The sequence below is a fragment of the Lissotriton vulgaris genome, chromosome 2_1 (assembly GCF_964263255.1).
Source record: "Lissotriton vulgaris chromosome 2_1, aLisVul1.2, whole genome shotgun sequence".
NCBI classification, from domain to species: Eukaryota; Metazoa; Chordata; class Amphibia; order Caudata; family Salamandridae; genus Lissotriton; species Lissotriton vulgaris.
In genome coordinates, this window is record NC_141687.1 from 1,420,508,621 (window position 1) to 1,420,528,955 (window position 20,335).

Consider the following 20,335-nt stretch of genomic DNA (forward strand, 5'->3'; position numbering starts at 1 on the left):
GGGCGATTACTTGGGTTCAACTTGGCCAGTTCCACACAAGCACCATAGTTGTTGACAAAAAGCCTCATCTATTAAAATATCCAGACTAGGCTTTGCTTCAAAACAATAATACATCATTGAGGCATGTGCTACCAAATAGAAATGTCTTAATTTCTCCAAACATTCTACAAATTTCAATGTGCCACATTGAATGACATGCATACAATGTGTGGAGTGTTTTAGACTTTGTTTAGGCAAATAATTTGCAACAGAAGGGTAAGCTTTCAGTACAAAGTACTGTGTTAGACAACACACACAGACCTGTGCACCATGGTGCAAAGTTTGCATGTGTCACTAGACATCCATCATACATTTCCATGTTTGTCAGATTAGGGTTGGGTATTTACCACATGTGCTAAATACCATTAACTCAGGGTGACTTATTTATCATGTGCAGTAAATTCTGAGTTTTCAACAGGAAAATAAGGCAGAAGATGCAGAATTTGGTTTTAACACACATAAATATGCATGTTTCACCTTTTTTCTGGACCTTTTCCCCCCGGTAAATTTAGACAGGTTTGACCTGCTGGAATTTATCAGGGCAAAACTACAAGGGTTGGATAAATATCAAACACAACAAGATGATGGATGGTGTGCTGAAACCTTTCAAACACTCTCCCCCAGTCAAGAGATCTGGGTGAAATCCATCACTCTTTTGCTCACCATGCCACCCCAGTTTGATCCAGCCATATGCAAATCAGTCGTGTCCCTGCTCCTCAATGAAGCAGTGCTGCCCCTACTGCCAGGCAAGGCAAAGCCAGGTCCTCCCTGGACCTGAAACAAGCATCCTGGGACCAGTTTCAGGGTATCACCCCATATCAGCCAGGCTAGCTTGAATCCAGTGTCACAGATAGCAAGGCACCCATGTCTGGGCATACCTGTGGCTACTTAGGACGAACATAGCAAACACAACAAGATGATGGATGGAGTGCTGAAGCTTTTCTAACACTCACCTCCAGTCAAGAAATCTGGGTTCAATCCATCGATCATTTGCTAACCTTGCCACCCCAGTCTGGATCCAGCCATAAGGAAATCAGTCTTGACTCTGCCTCTCATGGGGTCAGTCCAGCCTGAACTGCCAGGCCAGGTCCTCCCTGGACTGGAAATAAGCATTGTGAGACTGGTTTAGGGGTATCATCTCTGATCAATGAGGCTAGCTTGAATTCAGTGGCACAGAGAGCAAGGGACCCACGTCTGGGCACCCCCTTGGCCACTTAGGACAAACATAGTAAACACAACAAGATGATGGACAGAGTGCTAAAACATATCATACACTCACCCCCAGTCAGGAGATCTGGGTTAAATCCATTGCTCTTTTTCTCACTCCCAGTTTGAATCCAGCCATTTGTCACCCCAAGAGGGATGAGTATGTCCAGACACAGGTCCTGTGCTTGCCATGCCACTGTAGTGAAGCTAGACTGGCTCATGAGGGTTGATACCCCAAAACCGGTCCCAGGATGCTTGTTTCCAGTCAAGTGAGGACCTGGAATGGTAGTTTCGGCTGGACAGGGTCAAGACAGATTTGCATATGGGCCAAACTGGAATGGCATCGTGAGCAAATAAACAATGAATTTAGGCCCAGATCTCTGTACTGGGGGTAAATGTTTGACATTGTTCAGCATTCCGTCCATCAATTGTTCTTTTTGCATTTGTGATATTTATCATACAACTCATAATTTGACCCCTTAATTTGACACTATAAATCTCTCAAATAAAATAAAATGTGGCCCTTTTGCAAATGCCTGTTTGAACAGGAATCAGAATTTTGCCCTTAACCCGAATGAGGGAGGAGATGCCAGCGGCAGCAGATCAGTTTTAATAAATATGCCTCTGCACTGCTTTACTCCCTTGCTTAAGGCAGTGCAACAATTTTGGTTACTGTGCTGTACTACAAAAATAATACACTTGTCCCGCAATATCACACTCTGCTAAGCACTGACATCTGCAGACTGGAATGAATATTTAAATATGCTCTTGATACTCTGTCATGACCGTTAGGCATCTAACTCTTGCAGTGCGAATGCTATACAATGAAGTTATCTCTATAGAACTATCTCTCTGCTTTCCTGATATGAAGCTTAGTTTCCTAAAATCGAAATGAAGGAATAATACAATTGGGTGGATGGTAGCAGTTTTGTGGATTTCCAGAGATTCTGGAACTTTCCCTCACAGTAATGTGAAGTAAATGTATGTTTTAGCCAAAGGTTGTAATTTTCAGGTCATTCTGTGTAAGAAACGCTAATGAGATTCATGCAAGTCATACCACCATGGACTCCCATGGAGTCTAGATTTCAGAAATGTCTGGGTTTGGTAGGTTTCACTGTCCCAAATTGTGCAGCTCCCTACATTGCAACAAAAGTGTTAACTTTAAAGGGGAAACTTTGATCTCTCCACAATGTGTTTTGGGTACTTTTCAGTCAGCCAGGCCCACCCATACAAGTGGGGTGCCATTTTTATCAAAGAAAATGTGCCATTCCTGTGTGGGAGATGTTTTGTAAATACTCACTGATTCTGGAACTTTGTCACAGAGAAATATGTGGAAAAGTTGCCGCATATGATCAAGGAAGTGGCGGAGTAAGCCATTAGCCGTCATGCCTTAACGCCTCACTCCACCACTTCAGAAACACAAGGCTACGCCATATATACAACGATATAGTGCATTTAATTTTTGTTAAGCGGGCACTACACTTAGCAGTGTAGCACAAACGCAGGCACCCTTGCACCATAGTGAAAGGGTGTCTGCGGTCAGGTGAAAGATTGTTTATGTACAGGAAGGTCCCCCTTCCAGTACATAAACAATCTTTAAATGCCATTTTGTCACTTCTATGTGTGGTGCTTAATGCAGCACACATGGAAGTCATAAAATATAATTTTTTTAAAGATTGTTTATATACTGGAAGGGGGACCTTCCTGTATGGAAACAATCCAAGGCATTTTGCTTTTTCCATGTGTGCTGCACAGAGCAGCACACATGGAAAAAGCAAAAACAAGGAGAAATTTTGCATTTCTCCTTGTTTCGCCAACTTAAGACCAGGTTTTCCCTGGTCTTAATTTTGGTGCTGCCTCCTATTTACGCTGCCCCTGTAAATAGGTGGTAGCGTCAAAATCTATGGGTGTTGCTGTGGAATTCCACTGCCACACCCACTGCCCACCACTTTAATGCTAAGCATAGGGTGAAAGGGGGCCTTATTTTCAAGGCAGCATTAAGCCACATTAAGTGGCTTAACACTGCCTGGTAAATAAGGCAATGCCCGTATCGCCACCACAACGTTGTAAAAGTGACGTTGTGGTGGCGATAGGAACTTGTACATATGCCCTTTTGTGTTTTTAGACAACATTTAAGGTTTATGGGGCATTCTGGTTAAGAAAAAGTAGGGAGATTTATCAAGTCAGACCACCATGGACTGCTCTGGGTGTCTAGGTTTCAGACATGTTGGATTTTTATAGGTTTCTCTGAGAGGCAACTGAGTCCCGGACACAAATCGCCCACATATAAAAAAAAAGTGCTGATTTGATGAGGAAAAATGTATTCCACCCTGTTGCGCTTTCGGTCCTTTCCTGTCACAGGCACTAGGTGCAGCAACACAAGTGAGTTACTGTCTTTATGGGTAGAAGTTTCAGAATACTGGGTGATAGGAATTGTGGGGATTTTGCCATATTCTGGAACTTTGCCTTATTGAAATGGGAGGAAAATGCATGTTTTTAGCCAACATTTCAGATTGCAGGCCATTCTGGGCAAGAATCATTAGTAGGATCAATGCTAGTCATACCAACCTAGTATACCCTGGGTGTCTAGGTTTCAGTCTGTTAGATTTCCTTGAGTGGCTTCCGAGCCTGGGCCCAAATTCTCCAGCTTGCCACGTTGCCAAAAATGGTTTATTTTGACGGAGAAAATGTGATCTTTCCACTTTGTGTTTTTTGCATTTCCTGTTGTGGGCACCGAGCCCACATACATGTGAGGGAATATTTTTAAAGAGAGACATGTGGGAATGCTGGATGGTAGACATTTTGTGGATGGTCACATATTCTGGATCTTTCTTTCACAGAAATATGAGGTAAATATGAGTTTTCATCCAATGTTTTGAGGTTTGCAGGGAATTGTAGGTGAGAAACAGTAGTGAGATCCATGAAAATCAGAGAACCTTGGGCATCCCTGGGTGTTTAGCTTTCAGAAACATTTGAGTTTTGTGGGTTCCCTTATGTGATGTCCAAGTCCCAGTCCACATTCCGCACCTGCCTAAATGTTACATCTCAAAAAAAGAGAAGATTATGATGGAGATAGTTGGATCTCCCATGTTGCATTTTGGGACCTTTCTTGTTGCAGCGCTAGTTGCAACCAGACTAATGAGGTATTGTTTTTCCTACGAGAAGTGCAGGAACACAGAATAGTAGAACATTTTCTTTATTACCAATTGGATGTCTTTTTAATTTTGGTTTCCAACTGTAAGCCAGCGTGCAAGAAAGAACATATTTTCAAAATGCCCTTTAAATCACATGATATTATGTGTAACTTCAAATTCAGAGGTGTCCAAATACCCACTATTCCTCAGTATCTTGTGCAAATGTCAAAGACACAGTGAGTCTATTCAAACCTATTTTTCATTCATTAAATTTCACCCTATGAATTGCTGCATTTCCAGTATACAATGAAAAATCAATCATTCCTAGCTGCAGCTTTGTAGCTGGCTCTTGGTATTGCTAGTTTTTGGATAACTAACAAGCACTTTATATTGCTGCAACCAGAAGGGCCATAAGAGTATGTAACTCTTGGAATGGTGATTAGGTCCAAATATTACAGATGAAAATGGTTTCACCAATTGCAATTTTTTCCTACCTATTTGTATTGTTTTTAAATAGTATCTTTGGGGAAATCATGAGCAATCTACCATGAGCAAATAACATTTTGCTGAATTTGAAAATTTTTCTAGCTTTCAGAAATGTATATCTTGTTGGGTTCATACATGGATTTCATACCTGTCTCTACCACAGCCTGTAAATAGGTTGAAACCACAAAACAAAGACAAATAGACTACAACTTACAACAAGGCAAAACGGGTGGAAAACAATGTTTTTCTTTTACAGCTGTGTGTACCCGAAAGTTGGAATGATGGTAATCTTGGCACAACAAATCTTTTGTTGATGCCATTTTTAGAAACAAATGTCATCTTCTTTGTTACACACCACCTTTTTTCTTTTTTTCCTAAATCTAGCTTAATTTTGGCTTTTTTCTTGGTTTCCTCTAGGGGAATCTACAAACTCAAAATATGGGAATGAAAGGAAGCATATTTGGTGTGGATTTATTTTGTGGGGAAAAACGTTATTACGGGTAAAGGGTCTAAATAAAGCCTTACTATTCTAGGGGAAAAGGCTTAGCAGCCACGTGGTTATCTTAGGCCATTGAAATGTTTTGAAAACTACTTTTTCCTCCTGTCTACTATTTGGCAAACTTATGCATCTCCAAAACCTTATTGTAATAGTATGGAAGACATGTGGAAGACATTTACTTATCGTTGCAAAGAGATGGTGATCCTACAATCTCTGTAAAAACGGCTTTAATGTATTGAGTGTGTTTTCTTTAACAAATCAGAATTTCTTCTAAATAGACAATACAAAATACATTTAAGAACCAGCTAGGAACCAGCTGCAACACTTCATCAATAAAATATTAAAATACTGCTGTAAAGTCTGAGAGGGATTACGTATTCAAATTACCCAACCATAGTATGGAATTCAGTCTTCCATATGTCACCCTGTCTGGCTCTGTGGTTCCTTTGAGATCCAATTTCATATAAATATCTTTGAATTTTGGATCTGATGTTATCGAACAAATATCAATTGTAATTCATATTATTTTTTGGCACTAAATACTGCTTAATATATAGGGTTCTGCTTCAGTGAATGGATAACCTTTGCTACAATGTATTATTTAACCAGGTTTACACATTGGCCTCCTTCTTTATCAGATACACCACTGAAATTTTAATAACACAGACTTAGTTACGTTGCCCAACTACTGACTAAAGAGTCTTGCTTGGACTTACAGGGACGATTGTCAGAATTTTCACAATATTTAAACAATTAGCTTGACAAAGATCTGAATTCACTTATATTGTTCTTAATTCCCAATCAATGCGAGGCTCATGAAAAGGAAACCAGGACATACCCAAAATGACCTTAAACTGAAAAGCATCTATCAAAACAAAACGAATAGTTTCACAATAAGAACTCATGAGTATTTTAAACTACAGTGGACCTGAGAATATTGAGGAACCATCAATTGCTTTAATCTCTTCAGGATCTTGTCTTCAAAGACAAGCATTTAGTAAGACTAGGTAAACTGAATATTCATAAAGTCCCCTGAAGTCCGTGAATCTCAATTATCTTCTCCTATCCACCTAACAAGATATTTTTCATGACAACTATCGCATGAGCCACTGCAGATCACACGTTCTTAACCAATCACTTTGGAACTCAATGTATTCTTTTGACAAGGCAGTGCCTTTCATTTATTTTATTTTATTTTATTTATAAAGTTTTTGTTGTAAATTTTCTTAGGGCTGCTGTCTTTTAATAAGTACTGTTAGCATTGCTTGATTTTTAAATTATCTAGTTTTATTTTTACCTTCTTTAACACACGCCCTAAAGTTCAAAAACATAAGCATTCATCTTTGAGATGTAGGGTCTCTGATACTGCCTAACTGCATAAGCTCATAAGCTTCTGTAAACTTATTCTACTCAAGTTTTGGTTGAACTGTCAGGACTTCAGTTCTCTCTGGTCAAAGTTCAGACAGATGATGATCTAATTGCGCACACATTTAGGATTGAAAAGGACTTGTACCAAAGCATCTTTCAATTCACTGCACAATCCTTCATAAAATAATAATGCTCTTTACCCTTCTTATTCTTCCTTTCAATCTCTCAGTGAATTAATGTGGTAATAAAACTTAATTAACCCTGATTGCCCTGTCTCAAGATTAACAATTTGTTATCCAAAGAAATAGTATGTGCCTTTCTTTCAAACAAATTCTGCAACTCATCACAGAAGTGCAAAACATTTGTGGCAGGCCTACATATTCCGCAAAACCCGCTACACCATAAAACAGACGTTGGCACGGAAACTGGAAAATGCAAAAGACAAGTTTATTAAGACCCCATGGGGTGGTGGTACATTCCTACAGCACCCTTCGGCAATGCAAGAAGTATCACACCGAACATCGGTGCGAGACCTCTTTTATACAGTTTTACAGTAATAAAAAGAGTAGGCGGAACACATTTGCTCAGTTTAAATACATATAAGGTCATTTTTGGAACACAGCCAACTCATGGGAGGAGTTACAACACCACTGGTCAGTTTGAGAGAACATTCCTAAGTGGTGACTATCCACTAGTACAGAGGGTTTGACTACGCATATGCAAGCTTGACCAGTACTAAAAATAGCCTGTTGCTGGGCAAGTTAGGTGGTCAGTGGTACAGAGAAAGGACAAAAGGGCATGCTGACCACGAGGCAGTGCTTTCATATAAAATGGACGCCAGTGTTCTCAAAATGGCCTCTGAACACCATGGTCAAGATAAGGGAAAATTTGTGTAGCAAAGCTTAACGCTAACCCGATCACTGTCAAATTACGACAGACGACCCGTTTAGCGTTTACCTGAAGCTACCTCATAGTTGACATAATCAGGATATTCATCATCAATATTGATTGACATAATGTTTGCTACTTCTCTATGAATCATTTGTTCATTCTTAACAATAGCTCGTTTGGAGGGAATACAAGCAGAAAGGCACATGGAACATAACATAGGGCCACACTGGATACACAGACATAGGAAGAATAGCACCCCAATTATTATACATAGGATTGTTAACAGTTTCCAACCCCAAGTACTAAGCAATGTCCAAAACGAACCCGAAAGTGTCCAAGTACCATTATCAGGATGTATCTCAGCAGCTATTTTATGTAATTTAGAAATAGCATCGTATACAGAGGGTGAATTATCTGGCACGCACACGCAGCAACTACTTCCAATAATGCGGCATGCACCCCCACGATCAGCTGACACTACGTCTAGAACCATTCGGTTCTGGAGCGTTACAATTCTGGTAATTTGAAGTTCCTCAGTCACGTTCCCTAAAGCAAAAACTGTCTCATTAGCAACAGCTTCTACAACACGTGTCAATCGTCTAATTTTTCTGCTATTTAGGGCAGCACCAACAAATGAAAAGAGACCTAAATTGAAATCGACATACTGCTGCAGAGAAGTATCGGTCTGGTCAATATCATCGAGGGCTAATGTTCTCTTCACTCTATTCAATATAAAATCATGGTAGAGTACGAAATCATTATGGTACATAGGCGGGGCAATAAACACAGGAGGTAATACAAAGGATATATAACATGTTCCTAACCATCCTATAGGGAGACGGTGATAACCTTTATTTCCACAGATAAAATAAGTATTTCGTGAAGCCACAAAGGTGATACCATTTGGAGTGTCAAAAGTGAGAGTAGTGTTACATTCACTTCTTCCTACTGGGATTGTACCTTTATTTCGGACACATAGATCTACTTTTGTATCAATGACTGTGCTCACATGCAGGCTAGACATATTTAAATTTTTTTGATTAGTATAAATTCGAGGCGAAGATACATTATCTGGTCGATATTCTTCCCATTCAAATTTGGTTCCTTCAGCTTGTGGATAACCACCTCGATCATTAAAACAGACTTTGTTAAGTTGGAAAAGTAGTCCACCTTTTGTCGGCCATCTCAAAGTGAACAGAAGAGTGTACCAAGCATTACAGAACCATTGTGAGAGAATCGGAGTGGAATAAGCGGAGTGCCTCCTTTCTTTTGATGCCCAGGCAACATTCCACATACCCAACAGTTCGAAGTGTTCGTCATATTATGGGTGTGATGCAGAATCTGGATGAAACTATTATTCAGATAAGTCTGTCTATGTCATTCTTCATGATAGGGCAAAGTGAAATGAAAATGTTCAGATGGAATTGGGGTAGTAGGCAATAAATGTTCTCTTGCCGGCACCAGTAGTTCTACCACCCAAGCTATTACTGCTATCACCACAATTGTCATAACAAAAAGTACTGCACCAAGAATTCTCTTATTTCGCATCGTAGAAGATGCCATAGTTCAAAGTACAAATGTCTCAAAAAGAAAGCAACTAAAAATAAAAATATGAGTGCTGAGCTCCGAGGCAGCTGTTGGTTTCTTCTCCGAGATTCAAGACGGGTGTCGCTACACTTGGCAGAACTGATCCCCCCCCCTTGATATTCCCGGCTTCCGTTTCACAAACCTGGAGCGGTAACTCAACCAGTCTCGCACAAAACAACTGCTTCTCTTGGCCGTAGATTGTATCTCTCTCTACCAGAGACGGTGTGGTCCCGGAAGGCTCCCTCCGATTCAGTAGACGTAACAGCTGGGCTCTTCTCCTCGTCCAAAATGTCTCGATAATCAGACAGCACAGTTTGTAGTGTAGTTCCTAGTTTCCCACTAGGCCCTGCGCATTGGAATAACATAAACAGTAGTATCGACGTGGAACTGCGGATATTCCAGGCCTCCACTGACTATGCTAAACTTAATTGGGTTGTGTTACCAACTAGCTCAGAGGTCACTGGAAACTTTCTTCTCTGCATAGGAAGTGATCAGCTTCCTTGGCACAGACAAGAAGGGATTCAGTTTTCCAACAACCGTGCAACATGACAACTTTGCTCCTCAGATCAAGAGTCGATCTCTAGGGTCGTGTGAAACAATAGACATAGATTTCACTCAGTCAGTCTAGTGCAGTTTACTTTCACAGTATGTAGAGAATAGAGAGACGGGCGTTTATCAATAAAGGTTGACATTTATTGAACAGTCTTTCTTCTCGTACAAGAGAAATGTATTGCCACAATTGCAATAACTGTTATTATAAAAAGTACGTACAGTAAGATAAGTATTGCGAAATAGAACTGTAAAAGCATTGATATGGTTTCTTAGCCATACAATGGTTTAAAAGTAATAAAACATATATACAGTCATATATACATTAGGCTAACATACTCAACTGGTGCTTCTAACTAAGCCTACCCCAGTGTGCCTGACCTAAGCCTAACACGTGAAAGGGGGAGTAAGTAAGTAGCTTAAGTTAAGTTGGTTTTGCCAAGGTTTGTTTCAAGAATTCTCGTCTAAGGGTTTAGTTAACACCATACCTCTGAATAGAATGATGGAGGATTGGTATCTCCTTCAGGGGTCTCTCTCGATATCCCAGTCACCCGCGAGGGTAAACCGGAAGCGCCGGGACTGGATTTCTCTGCACGAGAAATGCAGCGGCTTCTCTCTTCAGCGCGTCGAGGAAGGAGGGGTGACAGCGTCCGCGGGCAGCTGGGCTGGATGTCTTCGCAGAGGACGGCTGCACGGCTCCTCAAGCGTACTGCACCATAGGTCGCGCTGTAGCGGCGATAATGGTAATCAGCAGCTTCACCACCACAGGATAGCAGGCTGCAGCGACAGAGTGCTAGTTTTTACCAACACAGGGTCATGCAGGCAGCTGGCATCAGCAACAGGGAACGAACTCGCAGCTCGTATCTTTCTCTCATTGCTTAAGGCAACGTGGGTAATATTTATACCTGACAGGTGCCGGGTTTGACGCAAGTTTGCTGGACATAAGACGTCAATTAAAGATGTCACTAGGAAGTGACAGTTATCAGTTGCTCATTAGAGTTCCATTACTAATCAAAACATAGCAAGCGGGGATTTCCAGGTTTGCTAAGTTTTTATCTTGTTGAAGAACTCGGAGTGTTATCTAGGAATATCAGATAGTGACTGCTGCTCTGTCATTGCACTAATTGGTCGCAAAGGAAGTAGCAGAGAGTCATGCTGGAATGTGGCTCTGTTCGTGTGAGGCCAGAGATGACTTTTCAGAAAATCGCACTTGAGCGGTTATGCCAATATAGGGAATAAAGGGCTTTATAGCCGAATAGGGGCATAAGGTCACAGTATCGATCAGGAACCTAGATAAGCACGCAACACCCACTCCACGTTTTCATGTCCATCAAAATTACTAAAACTAAGCAATTAGATGTATGTGTAACATTGCCCACCCCAAAATACATAAATGCATTCGAAATAGGCGTACTTGTAATACATGGAATTTAGGTACTGTACGTTTTTTAAAGCATAGTAATCATTCAAAAAATTATTGCATTTGAAATCAATGAACGATTATGCATAAAGAATTACACATGAAGTATCTCTGACAGAAGAAATGCGAGATAAATCATCACATAAAAATGCATTGTAATAACATGTGTGCTAGAGGCTGGTGTTATGTTGTTATGTCTCTAGATATGTTTAGAAATAGAAGTGTGAAGCTTCTGTTCTCTAAGAATAGTTTTTACGTTAAGCAAAGAATTGTTCGTGCCAAAAAAGAAAAAAGGTCAATATTAGAAAAAATTGTCCAATTCAAAGAAAATAGATTTCCAAAGCTCCTGGCAGTTTTTGTTGATCAAAACTGAAGGCCGAATTCAGAGTTCATGGGAACGCTGTGTGTCGGAAAGCTTCTCAAAAGTTATTGTTTCTCTATGGGTGAGAACATCGTATCAGACAGGCTCGCAAAGAATTGGTCTACAAAATCAGGTGATAGTTCAACCAAATTAGATAGCGCTGTAACTTGGCAGGTGTGAGAATGATTGCTGTCATCGAAGGCAGGACCAGCAATGCTCACAGAACGTTGTACCTGGATGATGTTGCTTTTGTCACTCGCTCCACTGTTACCACTTGGCTGTAGTACAGGAGTCTTCACGAATGCCGTCATCAGGATTGGTAGCCGCTGGGGACAACACAATGCGTGAGCCGTTATTGGACTGAGCAAAGTATCGACGTCCATTGGTACTGCTGATGGAAGTGAAAGACAGATGTCCAACACGCATTCATCGCCGCAAAGCATACACCGTAGCACAGGTAAAATGCAATTTTGCCATATCGGTCTGAATGAAAGGAACCAGGTCATGTTTAGATCTCTCAGCCTGGCCAATCCGAGGACGTTAGTTATCCTGTCCCTGTAGCGCATTGCTAGGATTGTCTCTTCCATTCCCATGGGAGCTATGTCTGAGCCGAGGCTTGCCATAACGTAGCAGGATGGTCAAAAATAGAATCCCTGGTATACCACCAAAGATGGAGTGCACAAAATTAGGAAAGATTCCCAAAATTGCCTGGAAGGGTGTCAGCAGTCCCGTAAAGACTGTCTTAAATATGCCTGGGATGCTTGTTGCACTAGACATGTTAAGGAGTTGGCTGAACATTTCTACGAAATGCACGGGGCAATTTGTTGATAAAAGGTCATGGACTTCAGTAGCCGTCCTTGCGACTAGAAGATCATACGTCTCTTTGGATGACATTATAGGCACTGTTGTCTGTAAAAGCACAGATTTCATTTTGCTTAATGTATCAATTCGTATAGAATAGAGATTCAGACGAGGCCGGAGAGGAGTCACTAAGTCTGGAGGCCCGCTCGGGAACAATGCTTGCATACAACATTTGACCATGGACGTTACTTGTACTAGATAACTTTTTCCGGGCGTCAGGCCACAGCACCTGTGATCCGTTCTAAGAATGTAACTCCCGTTTGCGAGTTGCATAAAGAAGGGCTCTATCTGAGTTGCAGGTGTGACTAGCTGGTGGCATGAAAGGTTGTTTGAATTTCCATCACATGCTCCGTGTAAATTAATACCCTGACACAAAAGTATACCGCTTAGTGAGTGTTTACAGTTGTCACCACTAAGAAATACATTTTTGTCGCTGTCACTATAGCAGGAATGAGTGTATGGTAATTTCCATTCGGATTTAACATATCCCTTACCCAATTGTTCATATTGGCCAGCAGGTATGTACTCAAGGCATTTATGAAATCGGAAAGTTGTTATCGGAATTGTGATAATTCCGTGTATTATCCATTCAATGACAGGGCTCTCTGACATTGTCAATGGTAATCTCTCGAGTTTCTCGATGCTCAAGATTGTATAGTCTGCTCCTTTCTGTGCCAAACTGATCTGTTTATCAGTGAGGTTAAAAATGGAAAATAATGACGTTGTGTTGATTAAACGCCAAGGCACATAGCCTGAACGAAGATTTTGCAGCGTCCAGCCTAGTTCTATAATAGAGCGTAATTGAGACTGGCCATGTTGTAACATTAGCAAATCTCTGTCTATCACATCAAAGGCAGAGGATACAATATTGTCCAAAGAATATATTCTGGAAGACAGAGTCATTAACCCATTGTCTACCACAGAAAGTGATTTCTCCAAATTAATACGATCAATTTCTCGTATTTTTTCAGCAGTTTCAATTTGCTTTACTTTCCAAGCCTCGTTGTAAGCAGCATAGATGCTGGTCGCTATGAAACGCTTTTGACGCTGTTTGCGTGGTCCAAGAATGAAGTCGCGCAAATCAGCACCATCTTTTAATAAAGACAAGTGTTGCTTAATTTCAGCCAGTGTGGATGTAGTTAGCCATTCTAGGCAGAGTTTCCCTACACTGTATGTTGTTATAATCCCTGGATGTTGTCTCTGGGAATATCTTGGGTCTAATCTGGTCAGTTTTAACCCCTGTGTTCTATTCAGGAATCTATCTTGACAGCTATTTGTGTCTGTAGGCCAGATTAACCACTTTTTCCAATCAGGATGTGTTCTGTTGAAATGTAAAATGTGTGACACGTCTAACTCAATATCAGCTGTTGCATTTTCAGGTATTGGCTTTGGTATAGACGGTGTTTTAAGGTCTTTGATCTTAGCTAGGCCAAGACAAGATGTTTGGTGTACAGTGTCATTTAAAAATAACATTTGTTCTGGTATCATGCAGGTTCTAACTAGTGCTTCTATGCCTTGCACCTGCCAATCTTTTGTACCCCAAATTGTTTTCGTTTCAATATTATTTTTCCAATAATCAAAACCAAATGTCATCATTTTGTCATAAAATGCTTCTGAATATATCAATTTAGAATTTGTCAGCATTGTTTTCATTCCTGTTTTATCTAACAGTTTATAATAAAACGTTTCTGCATTACTGGTGTTAAACCCTGAGAAGTATTTGAATTTCTCAAAAAATGCTTTAGAACTGCTTTTAGGTGGTGTAGAACAATGTTCCCATTGATTATACATAAAAACATTTCTAGGCTGTGCAGATTTATGCAAGTAATGATCCCCATAGTGGGTGTAACAGAATAACTGCTCATAACTAGATGAACCTTGTAAATAATCATGATCTGTGAATCTAGCTGACATTACTAAATCAGACATCATGTCATTAATACTGTTAAAGTCCCAATCATCAGAGAATGTACTAGGTGTCACAAAGTCACTTAAGGAAACCTTTAGTTGATGAGGATACTTCAGGATTTCGACCGGACCATAGATCTCATAGTCTGTTTTCTCCCATACTACCCCACCAGGTATTGGAATTGCTGTGACATTTACTGTTGACAGTTCTCTTTTCTTCACGTGGGATGATCTGTGTGGTTTCAGGACTAGGTTGATGTTCTGACTTGCTGTGTCCATTGTAATATATTTTCCTTCAATGAATTTTCCCAAACACAGTACCATGATGAGCCAAAGCAGGAGGAAAAATACACCTAGACCAAACCAGAACTCTAGCCAAGGGGAAATTAAGTAGATTTCCTTCAGTTGATGAAAGAGTTCCGTTGCTTTTTCTTTTAAAAGACTTTTTTGTTTCTGGCATCACTTCGGGGTCGTTTAAATCTTCAGAGAAGTTGTCGAAGTTGATGAAATAACCAGAGGCAGTTCTGTCAATTGATGGGATTGTTCTTTCAATCTGTCTTTCGGTAGCACTTTCTGATGCCACATTAGTGTAGACTGGTGTTGTTTCTTGACGAACTGTTTCAATCTGTGTTTCAAGAGGCACGAGTTCCATGGCATTATTGCATAGTCCTTCATTGTGCACTGCAGGCTGATCGAATGTGATTAGTCTTTCAGTTTGAACCTCTTGGATTGTTGCAAGTTTGGGTATTCTGTTGTTTCTTGGGAGTCCACTGGGCCTACTGTTGATTATAGGCCACATGCTTGTGGTTTTACCAGGTCGATGGACACGACTCTGTTCTCCTTTTTACCAGCAAGGGGCGGTAGTACTACTGATCTTGTTCCGGTGACTGCTAAGACAGGTACTGCTTTTCTGTAAGAAGGCCCAAATTCCTTCTTAACCGCGATCTTTTCTCTGACTAGATCCCCAATCTTTGGAATCCAGACAGGCCTTGCTGGGGCTGTTGCGGGTGGTGCCTCGTCAGTGGTACTTGGCTGTTGCTTTAACTTTATGTTGCTTAATGATTTTCTTGTTTCATTCAGTTCCTGTAAAACAGCCAAACGGTCTTTTACTTTAAACTGCGTTTTTTCTTCTTGTACCACTGACATCTGACTATCGAGGTCCTGAACGTTCATTCTAATTCCGAACAATAGTTCGTATGGGCTGAAACCTTTTAGAGAATTTCTTGGCATGTTGTTAAGACTAGTCTGGACACTTATTAAATGTTTGACCCACCCAGCGCCTGAACCTAATACCTTCGCTGTTATAGATTGCTTTATGTCCCGGCTTTTTCTTTCTACCTCACTTGTGCGACGGACAAGAATACCGCAATCCAATTCCCATGCTGGCCATGGCCTCCTTATAGGCTCGAGAGCTGAAAGCAGGACCCTGGTCAGAATGGAACGTGGTAATTGCGTATGTGCCGATAAAGACTCGCAAATCTTTTATAACCGTTCTAGCGTCAGCCGAGCGCTGGAGGCCTCATTATTTAAGTGCTTTTCGTCTTAATGGTGTACACTGGGACGCGCTTCTCTTCTTTGATTGTGCAGATAGACCGCCTTATGCTGTCTAGAAGGGATCCTGAAACTACACTGGCCTGTTCATTACTGCGATCTCGGTTGCAGTTTTCACAATTTTGAGCAAAACATTGAATATCTATACTCATTCCTGGCCACCAGTACTCTGATTGTAATTCTTTCAGAGAGGCTTTGATTGTTTGGTGTTTCAGACCCAACCCCATGTGTGTTTCCAGTAAGAGGAAGCCCCTCCTACTCCTGTTTGGAATTACTCTGTCCCCCACTCCAGGGATTCGAGCAAAAGGAACGGAGTTTGCATCGATTATGTATGCATAATTGAGTGGATAGTTTACGGGTAGTGCTGCACAGTCGCCTTTTACGGTCGTTTTTACTGCCAGCATGGTTTCCCCGTCTATGTACTTATCTGTACGCTTTTTTGTGGCTACGGAAGCCGGTTTAGTTGCTTCCGCGGTGGCTGTATTAGCCAATGAATTCCCTGCAACGTGAACGCCATCACGTTGAAGACTCTGTGCGTGAATCACGTGAGTCTTTTGTAGTTCTTTGTGTAAAAGAGCTACCTCGTTCCAGAGCAATTTATGCTTTATTGTGGCACCTGTGTCATCTTTGTAGTCGTTTTCGATCCAACTCTGCAGTTTATTGTTGTAAGAGTTGACGCAAAAATGAGAATCGCACACGATAAGTGTGGGGAATTCGCGTTCTGCATTTTCGAGCGCCATCTTTAAAGATCTGATTTCAGTTCTTTGAACCGAACAGTTTCTTACAGATTCAGTTTTTGTTACTTTCGGTCTGAATTTACCGCACAGCCAACGACCTTTAATGATCGCACATGCTGCATTGTAGGATTTGCTCTCTACATTAAAATGCTGTACAAAGCTATCTGTATAGATTATACAGGCGTATTGTGGGAGAGGCAGGATTTCGATTGGCAGAGGATATTCTTCTTCATATTCTAAATCATTCAGTTCTTTGTATTGCGGGGCGAAATAGTATTTCACGTCTTCCGCTCCAAGAGAATCTATGCACTGTATCCATTTCGGATCCAGTGACACTGTAGGCAGGTTTACTGGGCTGAATAGCGCCTCGAAGGCGGATTCCGCTGTAAGGATATTAATCCGTTTGCCGTGTGCTAGTTCTCGTTCATTTGCTAATGCGATTTGCACTGCTTTCACAGTTCTTTCTGTGTGACTGAATGTTTTTTCTACTTGTGTGTACAAGTGAGATTTAATTGAAATTGGTACCTTTTCTCCCTCATTAGAGGTTAGGTACGTGAATCCGCATCTTCCTGGGATGACTCGGATTACAAGATCGATCGTGTTATCACGTGTATCTAATTTTGTTTTTGCTAACATGTCTGTTTGCAGTGATCTCAAAATTTCTGTGTGTTTTTGAGTCCAATTGATTTGTTTTAAATCAGGTTTAATTAGTTCGTAGAGAGGTTTAACCCTCTCTGCGTAATTTAGTATGTAAGTACTTCCGAAATTCAGAAAACCTAGTATTGATTGTAAATTCTTCAGCGTTTTTGGAGCTTGGAGTACAGCGCACTTCTCTAAGAAGTTGTCCGCTAGGCTTTTCCCTTCACTTGATAATTCGTACCCTAAAAATAGTACTGTCAGATGGGCAATTCGGGACTTTTTAAAGTTGAATTTGTAACCCTCTGCTGCGAACCCAAGTATAATGGTGTTCACTCTTTTCAAGTGAGTATCCAAGTCGTCGTCTGTGAGATAAATATCATCTACGTAAGATAATGCTTCATCATCATAGATTTGTAGTAACTCTGTTACCCTAGCTGAGAATAGTCCTGGGCTGTTCTTGAACCCCTGTGGGAGTCTACAGAATTTTTTCTGTGACCCAAATGCGGAGAAAGCGGTCAAGTATCTGCTTTCTGGTGCAATGTTTTGACAAAAGAAACCATTAGAAATGTCTAATGTCGTTTTATATTTTTTCCTAACTATGTTATTCATTAGGGCTGCACTATGCGAGTTTTGTACTGCAAAGGTTTTGCAACATGTATTAAGATGTCTGTAGTCCAAAACTAGACGATATGAATTGTCTGGCTTGGAGACAGGAAACAAAGGATTGTTCATTTGAGAGGTGCATGTTTCAATCACCCCCTGGTACTCAAGTTGATCTAAGATCTCCCTGACCTGTTTTTTAGCTTCTTGCTTTATGGGATACTGCCGTTGGGCAGTTGGTTCACTTTTTAGTTGGATTTTGTGAGGCGGTGAATCCTCATCCCATCCTACATGATTTTTATACATTGCAGGTGCCTGGGCTACTGCCCATTTCCTTGCATATGTGTATTTTTTATGAATCGGAATGTGATTCGAGAAGGCAGGCATAATCACTTCTTCGCCATGAGGGCACTCCCTGACAAACTCCGGGGGCCAATCTTTTTCAGCTAACAGAATATCATAGCCTTTTGAGAGCTTATCCCAAAATAGACCCCTAATTTTCCTAGTCTTATCACCCTCTATACGCAATGTTATTTCGTATATTTTATGGGGCTCGCTAAGTCTGGCGTCGGCAGTTTCAACCTGAATGTATTCATTCGTGTCCACTGTCTCCAGATGACTCATCAAGATCTTGCGCGCTATACTGATCTCTGCTGCACTGTCCAACATTGTCAATGCCCACTCCCCGTTTTTCAACTGTGTCCTCAGTATTCTCGGCATGGTTGATTACTCTAATACTGGCTACCTTCTTTTTCTGAAATTGAGATTTTTTACTCTGAGCAGGTTCCTTGTCTTTGGACTTGGTGTGCTCTCCTGGGTCTGACCGTCCTCTTCTTTCCGAATTCTGTGGAAAAGATCGAGAGGGACGTGTATCAATACTTTGATATCTATCAGGTTTTTTTATATTATCCCTATTTCTAAGGTTATATCTTTTCTCAGAGGGCTCCCTCTGGGGAGACTGGCGTTCTCGAGTCGGAGTTCTTTCCCTCCGTCGAGGAGACCTTCCTCTGGACTGGAAAACTTTTTCCTTGGGAGTGGATTGTTTATTTCCATCCCAGCTCTTTTTAGGAGTGTTTAAATTATTTTTAATAAATAATTTTTCAGGATTTTCGAGCAGTTGGGGCTTAACTGGTTTCCCACCCAAGCTGTCTCTACCTAATTCTTCATAGCATTTTTCTATGATTTTTGCAAGCTCAACAGGATCTTTTATATCTGTTTCCCTCAACTTCTGGCGAATCGCCACAGATGCTGCTTCTCCCTTTATGTTGGCTAATAATATAGCCGTGACCTGCTTGAAATCTTTCAGTAATTTCATACCTAGATTTAAAGCGGGCTCTGGACCGAATTCATTTTGAATCTGTTTTAGCACTTCTGGTATTACCGCCATAGACGGAACACCGTGTGTTTTTGTGTAAATGGAAGCAAAGACTGTACCCCAAGTGTCGCAGTCCTCCACGTGTGGTGCGATTCCCATAGGAAGGCAGATGGTCAAGATTCTGTGTTTCTCAATAGGGGTAGTATCAGGAAATACTGCCTCTATTTGAGTGATTTTCTGGGCTAACCAGAAAGGAATTTGTTCCCGTTTTACGGGTGTTTTACCAAGACATGACTGTATGTTCTGTGGTGTAATTTTATTTGTGTTCCCCTGATGAGGGGTCAGCTGTGGTGTATTAACAGCTGGCTGGACTGTTGCAGTCCGCATTACATATTGGACTAATTGCCTATGTATTTTAATTAGTGTTTTGAGCTGTGCTAACAGCTCTTCCTTAGACATTTTTGCAATGTCAGGATGTGGTGTGTAGCTGGCTAGAACCGGCCACGTGGCTCCTGGTCTACCTAGTGGACCGAGCCTAGTTATGTGATCATTGTCTTTTAGGGCGCCATTAAACCAGAGCAGGTGCTCTTGAAATTTAAGTGGAATTTCAATCTCCTCGAAAGGAGCGTACTCTTCCGGAGGTTCCTCTATTTTGTAATAGTGAAACTCTTGTGTTATAGCGTTTACCGCTGGAAAGTTTATCCATGAATAGAATACCTCTGTCTGCCGATACTCGTGAGCCTCTATCACGAAAATTACTGTACCACCTTGAGGTGTCAGTCCGTTTTCTATAAGTTTTAAAGTTATAGATCTTCTTAACTGGACCGGGATGATAATAGCACCCGGGTCTGTGTATTCAGGACCTTGCTGAGTCGCATCTGCTGCGGCCCCAGAGGTTCCGTTTTCTGGCATTGTAAAAATGCGAGGTTTGCAGAGTAGGTCTCCAAGGAGACAAAGATTAGATGCACAATATTTTGGAACACTGTATCCTTCAACGTTGAATAAACCAGAGCTTTACATAGGAATCTCTTCCTACTAAGGTCGGGCGGATTTTAACCTTTCACCCACTCCAGACGTCTATTGGAGTATTTACGGGAGAAAGGGGTGTGAAATATGCACGACTGAGTTACTCTACAAGTCTTGCGTTAGTTTATCGCCTTACCAAACGTTAGGGCGCCATGTAG